Source organism: Grammomys surdaster, unplaced genomic scaffold (assembly GCF_004785775.1).
Source record: "Grammomys surdaster isolate TR1022 unplaced genomic scaffold, NIH_TR_1.0 958, whole genome shotgun sequence".
Classification (NCBI taxonomy): domain Eukaryota; kingdom Metazoa; phylum Chordata; class Mammalia; order Rodentia; family Muridae; genus Grammomys; species Grammomys surdaster.
The window spans coordinates 9,784,624-9,797,056 of NW_021605377.1; the positions used below are offsets into that span (position 1 = coordinate 9,784,624).

Here is a 12,433-nt window from a genome sequence, read left to right on the forward strand (position 1 = left end):
GATACATGTGTCCTTCAATGGATACATGTGTCCTTCAATGGATACATCACTTCATACCACTCCTTTGCTCCGATTCCTGCCATGGTGCCTTTATTAGCTATTTTTCTTATTACTCTTTGTCAATACCTGACAAAAAGCCACTAAAGGGAAGGAGGATTTATTCTGGTTTGCAATTAAGAAGAGATACATTCCATCATGGTGTGGCAGGGATGGCAGCAGAAACGTGAGGCCCCTAGTCACACTGCCTCAGGAAGCAGAGAGATGACAGGAAGTGAGACCACACTATACAACTTCAATGTCCCACACTAGTGACTCACTTCCAGCAACAAGGCTCCACCCCCTAAAGGTTCCCTCACCTTCTGAAATAGTACCACCAGCTGGAGATCAAGTGTTCAGACATATGTGTTGAAGATAACTAAATTATTACAACAGCCCACAATTGTCTTCCCCTACATTGGGTGTCTGATGTCATATCAATTCCACTCCCTTGCTGACTTGCCTTAATCATACTGGCCCGTTTGCCTTAACCTTGGTCCCCTTCCTCCCCATCTCATTTGTTCTTCCCTGGTCATGCCCAAGGTTCATTTACTCTCCATCACATCTTTGTCTAAGGACCATTTCTAGGTGACAGCTGTCTGGACATCTTATTTAAAACTACAACCTTCTCCCAAAGCATCCTGTGTCTCCGTTACCTGCTTCGTTTTCCTGAGTAGCCCTTATTCCCTTCTAATGTACCTTGTAATTTGCTTGTTGGTTGCTGTTAATTCACAGTCCCCTCTCATAAGTGATCAGCGCCACTTGATGAGAAGTTCTGTCTGTAGTGCTCACTCATGGAACCTCAAGGGTCTAGATGATCGTCTAACATAAGTAGGTGTTTAGTGAATACATTCTTGTTTTTCTTAAAGATTCATGTATTTATCATTAATACATATACATATACATATACATATACATATACATATACATATACATATACATATACATATACATATACATATATATATATATATATATATGATAGTATACCTGCATGCCTGAGCCTGAAAAGGGCAACAGATCCCAGCATAGATGGCTGTGAGCCACCATATGGGTGCTGAGGATTGAACTCAGGACCTTTGGAAGAGCAGACTGTGTTTTTAACCACTGAACTATCTCCTCTAGGCATGTGACTGGATTTTGTGAATGGGCTGATTGTTTTTATAGCTTGCCCTCTCTGCTGTGTAGCTAGGTGGTATTTAAAGCAAGTCCTTGGGTTCTAACCAGTCAATCAATAGCTCTGGTAGACTTGGCAATTCAGCTGCAAGAAATGCAGTGCATTGTGCAGTAGTCTGTGAAATTTTCTCATCTAGTTTCCATTTTATGGAAACATTTAAAGAAAGGCCATCATCAGAGAATACATTTCATTGTTTCATATGGAATACTTATATACAAAAATCATACATATTGTAAACGTACAACTTGTAATTTCACAAAATAAAGCCACTCTGGTGACTTCTCAGGGAGAAAATACATTCTTGGATCTCGGCACTCCCTCTTGCTCCATTTCCTGACTTTTAATTTCACATATTAGGCACATTTTATTTTATTCCTATTAGGTATCTAATGGTTTCATTAATCCTTGCATGAAGCCAGTCTTAGGCAAATAGTGTGAATTTTTCCACCTTCTCAACAAAATATAAAAATGGAAGTTTTTGTTTTTTAAGTTTTAACTTTACAGTTTTTTATGTGTATTATAAAAATATTTTCTCTATATAAATAATATCTATTGTATATATGTATGTGTGTTACCTGCACGTAGGCATGTACACCACATATGTATAGTGTCTGCAGAAGCCAGAAGATGATGTTGGATCTTCTTGACCTGGTGGGGTTACAGACTAGTGTTTATGTGTGTGTGTGTGTGCATTATATATGTGCCCATGTCTAAGGATGCCAGAAGAGGATGTTGGACCCTCTGGAACTGATGTCCGATTGGCTATAAGCTGCCTGGAATGGGTGCTAAGAACCAAACTCAGGACCTCTGGAAGAGCAAACATGACCTTAACCACTGAGCCAGCCCCCCATTGGATTTTTTTTTTAAGCCAAAGGAATTTAAGCCAAAGCTCACACTGGGAAGCAGGCTTCCTGAGGGATGGGGAGATGGCTCAGTAAGTTAAATGCTTACTGCACAAGCATGAGGAGCTGATCTCTAACCCAAGCAACCACAGAAAAATACAGGCATGCTGGTGTGTGGTTGTAATCCCAGTGTGGAGGTGCACAGTGGGGGTATAGGAAAGGGTGAAGACAGAAAGTCTCTTACTAGATAGCCAGCCTACCCTAATGGGTGAGCTCTATACCAGCAATAAATTTTGTCTCAGAATACATAGCAGCTAGCAGCTGAGAAATGACTCCCAAGGCTGGCCTTATATGCATGTTTGCCAAGTGAGCTCGTGCAGACACACACACACACACACACACACACACACACACACACACAAATATTAAAGACTTCCTAGCAAAAATCAGTTAAACACAGATCTTAGATACATCTACTTCTCGACCTCTGGTATATTTAATAAAGACTGTAAGATACACTATTTATCTGAAATATGTCAAGATATGCTGAGATAATCCCTCTCATTGCCTCGTCTTAAAAAAAATTTTGAAGCTTTCATGTTCATAAGGATTTTTCTCACCATGAAAAGGAGGCTCGCTAAGGAATCATTTCACTTTAACTTAAGGGGAAGGAACTGCACAGTGTGGGCGAGCTGTAGCTCCGCCTCCCCTCACCTCTCCCGCTCTATTTTCGGCACTTCTCTGCATAAGCAGATGACTCAGGCTTCTTGCCGCTTCCCAACTTTCCCTCCAACTATGACTCTGATGTCAGGGGAATTTCCCACGACCACTTGATGAGGAAGAAGGAGACACTGCTGGATTTCAGAAGCTATCTCTCTGGGTTGGTCCTGAAAGTCAGAGGGAACCCTGGTCACGGACAGGATTTGGGGAAGTACATATGGTTAGTCACATAAGAGATAATTTGTGGTTTCCTGAGATGGGGACATTTACAGAGAGTGGTTATTGAGTTGGTCGGTTTATCCAAGGATTGGAAGATTGCTACCAAGATCATCTGAAAGCGAGGGTGATGATCTTCCAAGAAGCTGTTTGAGGCTCCTACTGGTCTCCTAGAGGACATAAATACAGAAGGCTAAAGAAGGTGGCGGCCATGATGGTCTCTTGATGCTGTCAGTGAGTCTCCCTCTCGGCTTCCATATTCTGAACAGTTGTAGACTCAAGACTCTTATACTGAAACCTAATCACCAGTATGGCAGCATTAGAGGTGAGCTGTCAAGAAATGATAAATTCAGGAAGGTATCCCTGTCACAGAATTAGGGGTACGACAACAGAGGGCCTCCCAACACTCAAGGTGACTGGCGGTATTATCTGTGAGCCAGGAAATATAGAATCTCATTAAGTTCAGAATCTCTTGCCCCTTTGAACCATGAAAACTATGTCTCTGTACCTATAAGCCGTGTAGCTTGTGGCATTTTGTGACAGCAGTCTGAAGAGTCTGACACATCTCAGCCATGTTTATGTCTGTGAAGAAAGTGGACATGGGGGTCACAAAAAGGGGGAATCAAAATAGAGACGATAACAGGGGCAAAGACTTGGAGTTCCTTTCACCTCAGCTGGCTCTGTTTCCTGGGAGCAGCCGTCATCCAGGCTAATTATACTAGATTGCCTCATTCTGGAAGGGACAGTCATGTGTCTTTGTGGGAATAATGCACTATCTGAGGAGTAAGTTCCCTCTTTATTCACTCTCTGCCAGCATCACCATCTTCATGACTGGTTGACTTACTCACCCCACAGCATCACCCACACCATTGCTAGTGGTCCAGGAACTCATCCACCGTTAAACAAGGCTAGAATCAGGCTCGTGCCGTGGAAGTTTATTGTTCTGACATCATGTAGAAATAGATGGCAGAATGGCATGGTGAACTCTCTTGAGATCCCTGCCGAGAGATGACAGCTTGGGAAGTCAGAGACTGTCTTCTCAAGTGGTCAGATCAATGGCCAGCATAGACAATGGAAACCCAGGCATAGGTGGGAGTGGTTTCTCTCACCACCATTATGCTTAACATTTCACTTGAGGAAGGTTGTTTTCTTCTTGGAACACTCAATATGTGGGTCTGAGGTCCTTGTACAACATGGAGAATCTCCACCAGGAAACACGAGGCTGTTTGTACCCTTGATCAAGGGCAAACAATGGTCCATCTGAATATGCCAATGTGCTTGCCTTTTCTTAAGGAGAAATTGCAACTGTTGCTACAAAATGGGCACTGTTGCTACAAAATAGGAGTGGCACTGTTTAAACTTGTTATACTGAGTGCCCAATACACAGAGTGAGCAGGCAACAGCAGAAACAATGGAGATTCCTGGATGCTGTGAGGAACCCTGCTTTGATAGCAGCTGGGGGGTGGAGGGGGTAGGTCAAGAATCCTTGGCTGAGTAGGAACCCATGGCTATCAGATTAGACCTGCCCAGATGTGGGCCTCTGGAGGGTTATTTTATTTTAGCTGTTTCCTTCTCTCTCTTGCTGCGACTTACGCCCTGCTAACGACTGAAAGTGCATTTCAGGTTTCAGAGAAGAATCTGACTGGCCTCCATCCCTATCAGGGTTGGGAGATGATGAAGCCGTTTGCTTTGTATTTTGGACCTGTGTTTCTATAGCTAACCGAGGGGCCAGAATGGCAGCCGAGGGACAATAGCTTAGCCTGAGATTGTTATTCTTAGACATGTTCTCTGTGTTGTCCTGTCGAGCTCTGTGGCCTGGGACACTGACCTCCGTTAGAGCCACTGTACCATTTGCTTTTTCTCATTCTCTGCCAGGACACCCTGGCAAGGGGCCAGAGAGCAGAGGAGAGCAGGGCTGGGTATTCGGATGCCCTCCTCCTCTGTCAGCTTTGCCTTGCCACTGGGCAGGCAGTGTTATAGCTAGCTAGCATGACCCTGCAGAGTCCCTGCTGCAGATCTTCAGTGGTCATGACTTATCCCTAAGTGACACCTCAGCACATGTGCCACGCTCTGTATGTTGTCCCCGTGTGGAATGCTCTTCAGCTAGGCACTTGGAGGGCTCCATGTTTCTTTCCAATACTTCATAGAGCAGCAGGTAAAACAGTTGAGAGGAGAGGAGAGGAGAGGAGAGGAGAGGAGAGGAGAGGAGAGGAGAGGTCATCTATTGTGGAAATATGGGGAAGTCTGAATAGGCTGTTGTTATGATGCACGTTCACATCCTGAAACTGTCCAAGGCAAAACCAATGATCATTATTGATCAGATCTCATAATTTTTTTCATTATTAGTGAGAAAAACCTTCTGAAACTGGCTGATAGGCACCAAAGTTAAGGGACTTTCTAGGATGCAGTGGATCATTGCTAAAACTGGAACAAACTGGAACTGCTACCTTAATCTGTAGCTATTATCAGAATCTCATAGTCCTGCCCTGCTATTGCAGTGGAGGGAACATTCTAAGTAAAAGAACGCTGGTCTGGCACCGGGTTCTTCCTGGATAGTCCATAGTCAGTGGCTGACGTCATTTGTCCTGGCATTCTTTAAGCCCATCCTTGCAATCTGAGCGTCTCTTTTAACATATTGGTCAGGTACCCACTATCAGTCCATCAGTTAGAACACCCAGTGAGAACCTCTCTGTCACTCCTGAATTAGAACCTTGGCCTCAAATTCAGAAACTGAATTGGACCAAGTGAAGCTTCCAGAACCTCTCTTGCTCCTACAGCCTTGGCGGTTGCTGACATATTTGTGGCTAGCCTTCTGAGTTTCCTTGTGCTTGGATAAGGCCCTGATTTGGGTGCTCTGTCTCCTGCTGAAAGAGCATCAAAGACTGGCAGTCTGCCAGAAAAAAAAATACCAGCACACACCTCTACAACATGAACAATCTGCCGGGCACTGTTCTTGGATCTTTGTACAATTTTATTATTATTATTATTATTATTATTATTATTATTATTATTATATGTATTCTCTATAGACATTGCCTTGACTTTGTTAAGCCCTTGAACACAGGGAAATCTTTGGCTCAACTGACTAACCCAGTAGCATGGAATCGAAATAGTACAGGACGCAACCGTATGTGTGCGGTCTGAATGCAGGCTCCCCTCGTCTCTGTAATACAATTATTTTTTACCTACTTCAATGACTTGTGCTTAGCGAAAATCAGGAACTTAGCACACAGCAGATACTTAGCTCTGGCTTTGCTTATTACACATCAGTCCCAGTACGATGAATAGAAGTGCAAAGGGGGAACATCTCTACCCCAGACGCCAATCCCTTTATTCTTTTCTCCCAGGCAAAAGCTCCTTCCTTGAGCCCTTGGCAATCTTGGTTCGCCTCTTGAAGGCGTGAAGTCCGTGAGCGCCCTCTAGAGGACAACGAGGCTCAAAACCTCTGCTTCATTACCGCTCACAGGATGTGAGCTATTATTTTGTTTGTTCCCTCAAAGGTTGGTACCTCATCTTGTCTTCTGTTCTGTTTGTCCTACGAGATCTATTTCCATTTCTTTCTGTCTTGTTCTGGACCCCAGATGATGACCTTCCTTTGCCTCTACCTCTTAGCTTGATTTTTAACCAGTAAAAGTCAGACCTCGTTGGGGATATTATTTCGCTCAACTGCTCCAAGCCGGGCTGTTAGGGGTAGGCAGGCAGTGCTCCTCTACCAAACGCCACAGCTGCTCCCACGCAAACCCACACGTTCTACCATGCCTGGCTCCTTGGTGTCGGCTCCCTGGACACAGAAATGACTTCCTGATGAGGCTAGCTAGCCCCGTGGTGGAAATCCTGTCTTCAGCTTTGTGTCCCTTAATCCTGGCTGTACCCTTCTTGGTAAGTAGCCCATGGAACAAGTTTTCCCCACTAGCCAGTCACAGTATGTTTTATTTTCTGGTTCCTGCTGGGTTCTACTGACACTGTAGCCAAAATCTTTGGCCTAAATCTTATCTCTCTCCTACCTCCCTAATGCCCTGTGCACAATAAATCAATTACTGAAGTTTGCACAATGTATGCACACTGTTCATATCATAGGAGTCTCTCCAGAATACCTCCAGGAGCCAGGCCCTAGTGTTTCTTGTTCAATTCCTACATAACAAGCTCTCCCTCTGGCCGCTACTTAGCCTTTTTATTTAAAAGTCTTCCTTTGAAAGGCTGTTTCTAACCAGGCCTGCCTAACCCTTGGTACACATTTTTTTCCCTTATGTGATTGACATCTATGCAATTTCTCTCCTATTAAGTAGCTGTCATATATTTGGCTGGTTCCACCTTTTCTTTAGTGTCTAGGAAGATCTTGGGTAGTTTAATTACATTCTGCGACTAGATTAATTAATAATGCTCAATTCACCCCACACACATCTCCCGAGCCGTGGGGATTTCTTCACAGGTGTTCTGCTCGGCACTTTTGTTAATATGGTTGTGAGAAGGGATGTTGTCCCCTCCAAAGTGAGGGGGCACATCCAGTTGCACCTGTCACTGGGAGCCATCTCGTCACTAAGGAGACTGCTAGTGTAGGAAGGAAACTAGACAAGAGGGAGGACGGACTACAGAGGACCGTGGAAAGCAGAGTTGTGCCCTTGATCAACCTATGTCCAACTGTCTTGCAAGCTGCTCTGTCTGGAATGGGACTTTAGTTTATAGCCAAGTAAACATGTGACATTTGTGGTTAATTACTGTGGTGGTGCGTATGAAATTGGCCCCCCATAGGGTCATAGGGAGTAGCACTGAGTCTCAAATACTCAAGCCAGGCTCAGTGTCTCTCTCTCTTCCGGCAGCCTGTCAATCCAGATGTGGAACTTACAGTTACCTCTCCATCACCATGGCTGCCCGCATGCTCCCGTTCTTGCCATGCATAGTAATGAATAATAATAATGGACTACACCTCTAAACTGTAAGCCAGCCCCAATGAAACGTTTTCCTTCAGAACAGTTGTCGTGGTGTCTCTTCTCAGCAATGGAGCCCCTAACAAAGACAATGATGAAACGTATACAACACACAACTACCAAAATGGCTGAGAATGCAGGTCACTTGGCTGCTTATTTGCCCAGAATGTTCAAAGCTCCCAGTTCTGTCTCCAGTACTATACAGTGTAGTCCTGCAAACCTCTTATCCCAGCACTTGGGATGCTGAGGTAGGAGAATCGTAGGTTCAGGGTCATTCTTGGCTGCTTAAGGAGTTCGAGGCTAGCCTGGGATGCATCAGATTCTACATGAAGAAAATGCCAACTCAATTACTGAAATTTTTTCTTCCTTTTTTAAAACTCGGGTAAAGGAGCACTAGATGAAATCTTGGCTGGGTATATAGGGTAGGGAAGAAGACTCAAACCTTATGTGTGTTTTTGCTGATAGTAAGATATCCTCCAGTTGCCTGTACATTTTTAAAAAATTGGTTTTGACTGTAGTTAAAATATTCATCTCAGCACACCCCATGTGTACTCACCTCACGCCACAACGGAAGGTCAGACTGATGAGTTGGCACAGTTGTCTCCCGTCCCATGTTGGATTTTTCTTTTTTTTTTATTTTATGTTCATTGTTTGCCCACATGTATGTGTGAAAGCATCAGATCCTCTGGAACTAGAGTCACAAATGTGAGGTGCCATGTGGGTGCTAGGAATTGAACCTCGGTCCTCTGAAAGAGCAGCAGGTGCTCATTACCGCTAGACCATCTCTCTAACCACACCCCACCCCCATGTCGCGTTCTTCTAATGTATCAGCCATAAAGGTGTTTCTGCAGCTCTGGCTGGAGGCTAGGCTCAACCACAGGCAGGTTTCCCAGGCAGCTACAGACTTGAAACAGTTCTGTCTGCAGAAAGCTCAACATGACCTTCTGCTTGCTGGAGTGTCGACAAATTCAAATGCCTTCAGATCCCAGAAAGTCTGCTCCCTTTTGTAGTCATATGTCTTGAGGTTTCTCAAGTCACTTTTTATGAACCAGAGAATATTAAGAGAACTAAGTTTGAAGTGTGCACAAAAGCTTCTCTGTAACACATGCCGTAATACATAATCTGCTATTTGCCGGTCCTTAACATCTACCTCTCTAAATTGTCATAGATTTCTAGTTCACAACGTTTAACTATTTTATATCCACTGGCTGTGGCACACAATAAAACAGCATACACAGTTGTTTTTTTGTAATTCATCTTTATGCGTTCTCAGACGCTTGTAATCATCTCAAACAGATAAAGCTTTTTCCTCTCCCTCGATTCCAGTCACAGAGAGCAATCGATTTGCTGCTTCTTGCTTGAAAGCCCTGCGTGTCGTTTCATCTCTTTCCCTCAGAACTGCAGAACAGGCCACCTATTGTCTTGAGACCTCAGCAGACACCGAGAAAAGAAAAGGCAGGAAGAGTCCCTAATGTGCAAATGTGTCTTGCAGCTGGTGGCATTCTCTACAGAAGCCACAGTCAGATGAAGCCACACACAGATGTCCCTTGGAGAGCTGGAACCATATTGATTGATGCACTTGACTGATTTCATCAGTCCTTCTGATGAACTATGGATGCTGAAAGCCAAGGTCTGAGTCAGGTGGTGGAAAAAACAAACCTGAAGGTACAAGAATGAAGTTAACTAACTTTAGGAAGCAACTACTTCCTATCCAGTTCTTGTTCCCCCATAGAAGGACTTTCTCCTGGGAGCTAACATGATTTCTCATTCTTTGCTTTCCTTCTCCCATGTGAAAAGCCATTTGGAGTATTTGGAAGAAGGTGCCATGTATACTCGGCTCAACCAGGTATACCTGTCTCTGTCTGTCTTCAGAGAGGAGATACCTCGCTTCTTCTGTCTCACTGTGGTCAGGGACTGGATTCAGGAGGAAGAAGTATTTTTAGTTCAACTCAAAAATCTCCTAGCAAGCCTGTTTGATGGCAAGGAAAGCCAAGTTGGTTATTATTATAGATTTACTACCAAAGCGAACCCCATGATGTGTGTGGCTCAAAAGTGTTCAGTATATTGGTTGGAGGGAAAGCATCTATTGAAACTCACAGGCATCCTGTTGTTTTCAATTTTTTCTCCTATAACCCAGTTAGAAAAAGTTGCCCAACCCTACTCATACCTTTTACTAATAGTACGAGGGTGTTTGAACAAGGCTTGGCTTCCCATCTTACCATAATTTCGACAATCTGCTATCACTGGGGCTGTATAATCTCCTAGAAATGCTTTCTGAGAGTGAACAGAAGCTGCCCCTTGTAGAAAAGGACGGGCTTTCCAGCCCTCCATGATTCCAAGCCAGTCACAGTTGCCGGATTTGGTAATTCCCTTTTAGTGAGCTCAGGCTAGGTACGGTCACACCTTTGTGATTGAGGGTCCAGCCTGGAGGCTTTGGTCTGTCCCTGACAGGCTGAACAGAGCTGGTTAAGTCAAGAAGCCTTCCTGGGCTTCTGGTTTCCTATCTCTGAAAGGATCTGAAATGCTTGCTCATCAAAGCTTGTGTGTGTGTGTGTGTGTGTGTGTGTGTGTGTGTGTGTGTGTGTGTTGAATATTCATCAGAAAGATCAGCATGGGCAAAATGTAACTGCAACATTACTCAGCAGTGGGAGGAGAAAAGTCAGTTATTAATTATGTAACCGCTGAAACATATCAGCTAGTACATCAATAGGTTCCTCTCCCACATCGATATTTCAAAAAAAATTACCGATCTGATAACAGGGACAGATGCAAAGCAGCTTTGAGGAAGATACAGTGGAAGCCCTGAGGAAGTTTCAGGTACCATTTTAAGAGTTGAAGATACCATGGACCCTGTGACCTGTGTATCATGATAACAGCATCTTAGGAGAAAAGGCCATATGTAATCACATCAATGCCAATCTAAGAAACAATTGTTAAGACCTAGAGATCTTAGGGACACTAGGAAATCAACCAATAGTAGATTGACTTAGAGTGTATTTAACAAATGTCAGGGTGGTATAGTAAGTGCTGTCATGAAAATGCAGGTTTCTCAAACCCACCACTATTGACACTATTGACTACTGATAGAGCTGGGCAGATCTTGAGGTGAGAACTGAATACCTTCTGCATTGAGTGTGTTTCACAATATCTGTGATCTCTGTTTACCAGATGCTGGTAGCACCCACATGGTAGCGATAAACATATTTTTTCAGACATTGACAAATATTCCCTGTGGGGAAAGTTGTCTCTAGTTAAGAGCCATTGATTTAATTTATCCAAGGGAATTGGGCAATTCCCAGCAACTCAGGACTCTGAAGTCTTGACTGTGACAAATTAGGATATATAAGGACCTTGAAGGACTCCTCCTCTGTCTTCTCTGCTTCCTACCTCACCTCCAGGGCCTTGACCATCAGACACCTTCTGCTACTGTTTCCTCTGTTCCCTCTCCTTCTAGGGCTCTATGTGCACTGGGCTAGGTAAACAGAGGAGGTGTTACAGTGTTTGCTTCCTTCCTCTGGTAAGAATGTTTCCCTGGGGCAGGAAAGATGGCTCAGCTGCTGAAGGCACTGTCTGCAAAGTCTAGTAACCTGTATTTGAGCCTCAGGACCCAAGAGGAATGGTGGCAGAAGAGAACCAACTCCCATAAAGTGTACTCTGATCCACATACATATGTGGGGTATGCACTGGGATCCAGGCTGTGGATGGTTGATCTTTATGAGGAATACTCACAAAAAAATAATTTTTGTCTTGTAATGTTAAAGCAAACCTTAGTATGTCAGGAAATGAAAGGATTAAAAACCCAACTCCTGCTAAACACTAACTACTGGGATGATATGTGCTCTCCTTCCGGCAATGGGAACAGGCTCACTGAAAGCCATCCTTACAAGTTAGTCTATTATAATAATCCACAATAGAAACAGTGTACCTCCAGGAGGAGGTAACAAGCAACAGAATCCAGCAGGTGTTTCTCAGGGAGGAAAGGTGAGCTAAGTCTTGCCTACAGTGGGGTTTAATTTCCACCTTCTTCATACTTCACAAAAGGGTTCAGATTTTAATGAGAGTTTGGGGGCAACATTCAAGACCCAAAGCAGATTAAGATACTGGGTTTAAACTCTAGCGCTGATTCTTGACACGTATGGAATCTAAAATGTCCCCTAAGGAACAATTTTGAACACTTGTTCCCTACCTGGTAGCCTTCCAGAGGTGACATCTAGCTGCAGGAGGTGGGTCAGCAGGGGAGGGCCTTTGAAGGTTACACCTGACTGGACTTCCGGCTTCACTCTCTGCTTCCTGCTTCATGGCTGTGATACTGAGTTACGCTGTGATACTGAGATGTAGAGAACAGTTGGTTCTCAACCTTCCTAAAGCTGTAGCCCTTTAATACAGCTACTTCCTCATGTTGTGGTGAACCCCCCCTCAACCATAACATTATTTTCACTGCTACTTCATAGTTGTAACTTCGTGACTTATGAATTGTAATGCAAATCTCTGTGCTTTCCGATGGTCTTAGGCAACCC

At 44.0% G+C, this 12,433-nt stretch overlaps 1 pseudogene; it reads left to right on the forward strand.

Annotated features, from left to right (window-relative positions):
- Positions 1-8,722: 8,722 nt before the first annotated feature.
- LOC114634403 lies at positions 8,723-8,926 on the forward strand (annotated as a pseudogene).
- Positions 8,927-12,433: the final 3,507 nt, after the last annotated feature.